Source organism: Chiloscyllium punctatum, unplaced genomic scaffold (genome assembly GCF_047496795.1).
Source record: "Chiloscyllium punctatum isolate Juve2018m unplaced genomic scaffold, sChiPun1.3 scaffold_1514, whole genome shotgun sequence".
Lineage (NCBI taxonomy): Eukaryota > Metazoa > Chordata > Chondrichthyes > Orectolobiformes > Hemiscylliidae > Chiloscyllium > Chiloscyllium punctatum.
The window spans coordinates 10,001-12,500 of record NW_027311248.1 but is presented as its reverse complement, the minus strand read 5'-3'; the positions used below and the strand labels follow the sequence as shown (position 1 = coordinate 12,500).

Genomic DNA, 2,500 nt, shown 5'->3' with positions numbered 1-2,500 from the left:
TTCCGTTTCAACTTGTCTCGCGAGGGTGGTTTCGGGGCCAGCAGGAGAGCTCGTCGGGGTAGCAGGCCCTGCAGCCGTGGTCACCGCCAAATCGCCACAACTCGAGCAAGTGAAAAAAAAAGTAACAAATAAGAAAGGATCGTCGGCTTGGGGGTACGCCCGTTTCCGTTTCAACTTGTCTCGCGAGGGTGGTTTCGGGGCCAGCAGGAGAGCTCGTCGGGGTAGCAGGCCCTGCAGCCGTGGTCACCGCCAAACCCCCCACAACTGTTGGGCGCCTACCTGCGCGGGGCAGGAGGACACTTTCCGATTTCAAATCTCCGTTTGCCGAGTCCACCCCGAACGCACGCGGGCGGGCGGGTTCGCATCACCCTTCGTCACAAGGGGCGAAGCCCGTTCCACCGTCTCGTCAGTAGTGCCGACCGGTCTGTGATCGACGAGGGGAGCCACACCAGGTCCGGCCCTGCTGCTTGGCGGCACCGCGTCGTCGGGAGCTCGCGACAGACGGAGGGTTTCGGTGTACTCTCCAGCCACGGGAAACGAAGCCGGTGATGCAGGCGCCGGTCTTTCGCTCCCAAATCGGCTGGGTTTACATCGTTGCTATCTAGTCACGCTCCCTTCAAACCCGACGGGGTACCTATTCCCCTCACCCGTCTGTGCGTATACAGCCTCTTTGCACTTGCGGGATGGGGGTGGTGGTTTAAAGACTCTCGAGTTGCCGCCCGTCGGTCTCCGAGCTCCGTGCAGTAGTGATCCCCAGCGAACTGCCAGCAGGGCGAACGAGCGATCCCGCTCTCGGTCGGGGCGCCTGGCGTCGATCGGTGGTCGGTGGCTTGCGGGCAAGCTGCGCTGTGAGTGTGGGAACGAGTATGACGAGCCGTTGCCGCGACTCCCAGTCCACCTCGGCGGTGGCTGGGCCGGGCGGGCGTCTGCTCGGGCGAGTGCCGCCCCCGCCTCCTCGCAGGAAGTCCGCTCGCCGACACGCCGCCACGTGCACGCGTCAGTGACGCTGCCGAACCGATGGCCGGTGCCCGTTCCCGCCTCTGCTTTTCCTAGGGCAAAGCTGCTGCACGCCTCGTGATACTAGGCGGGCGACATGGTGGCGGTGATCCTGCCTCCGTCGCTGCGGTGCGTTGGGGCACGCATCGCCTCTTGGGCGCCCTGTCCTCCTCCCCCCAATAGACGTATGTTTCTGCGGGCCGCACCAGGATGGTGCTCCCCATCGCTTCACGCCACCCTGCTCCGCCCGCACGCCGGCGTGCAGGTGGCTGTAGCTCAAGGTGGGGAGCGTATGTGCGGTCCGGGTCGCTTTCCTCTGGCGAGGGAGAGACCTAAAACAAACTCAGACAACTCTTGACGGTGGATCACTCGGCTCGTGCGTCGATGACGAACGCAGCTAGCTGCGAGAATTAATGTGAATTGCAGGACACATTGATCATCGACACTTTGAACGCACTTTGCGGCCCCGGGTTCTTCCCGGGGCCACGCCTGTCTGAGGGTCGTTTGGCAATCAATCGCACTCGCCTTGGCTGGCGAGAGCGCGGCTGGGGTGTCGCAGAGGACCCGTCCTCTTTGTCCCCCTAAGTTCAGACTCCGGAGCCCTCCGGCGTCGGAGCGCTTGGCCTTTCCCCCCCACCCTGCACATTCCGTTCGTCAGGCTCGACGCCATCCCCCCGCCGGGGAGCGCGGCCTGGCGTCCGTCTGTGTCGTGGCAGTGGGGCCAGCACGGCTGTCACCGGTCCCAGAATGGCTGTCGGTGGTTCACACTGTGTGTGTGTGCCAACCCTCCTGGTCTCTGGGACACGGAGCTGCCACGAAGTGTTGAGCCTCCAGTGGGGGGTCTGCCTAAGCTCTGCACGTCCGCATTGGGTCCGTCTCTCGGTTGGCTGGCAGTGGAAAGAGTGAAGGGAGCCGCGGAGGTCCGGTGCTGGTGCGCCGCCGGCCTGACCGTGGAGCTCGCCGGTTTGACACGCTGACCCGACTCGATGGTTGATCGATTGAGAGTGCTGGGAGCTGCAGGCCGCCCGCTGCTGCAGCCGCCCGTCTCGTGGTTCGTCCTCGGCCTTAAGTGGCCGGCGGGGCGTCTGATCCTGTCTCCCCTGCTGGCGCCGAGTGCCTGGCCGAGGGAGGAGGTTTTCGTCGAACGCTGTGACTTGGACGGTCGCACGCGCGTGGATCGCTGGCTCTTGGCTCTCCCGTTCAGTCCGCACGTTTTCCGCTCCGTCCTGCCACCGGTCTCGGGAGGTACGGAGGGGTTGGCGGGCGTGGTGTGTGCTCCGTCACCGTGCAGGCACACCTACCACGCCGTCGGCCGACCCCCGCACGGTCCTCCTGGCCATCGGGAGGACGGCGGAACGTCGGGCTGTCGGGGGCCAAGTCGCCAGAAGGCCACCGCTGTGTCTTCCGTACCCTGTCACCGTCGGCGTGCCTTCCTCAACTCGTCCGGCTCGGGGCCGCTGGGTTCAGGAGCGGCGTCGCCCGCCGGCCCCACTGAAGGCCGTGC

General features: G+C 65.5%; 1 non-coding gene across 1 annotated transcript; it reads left to right on the top strand.

Moving 5' to 3' along the window:
- Positions 1-1,345: 1,345 nt before the first annotated feature.
- On the top strand, positions 1,346-1,499 carry LOC140475278 (5.8S ribosomal RNA). Its single transcript, XR_011959839.1, has one exon. It is a non-coding gene; the product is annotated as a 5.8S ribosomal RNA (ribosomal RNA).
- Positions 1,500-2,500: the final 1,001 nt, after the last annotated feature.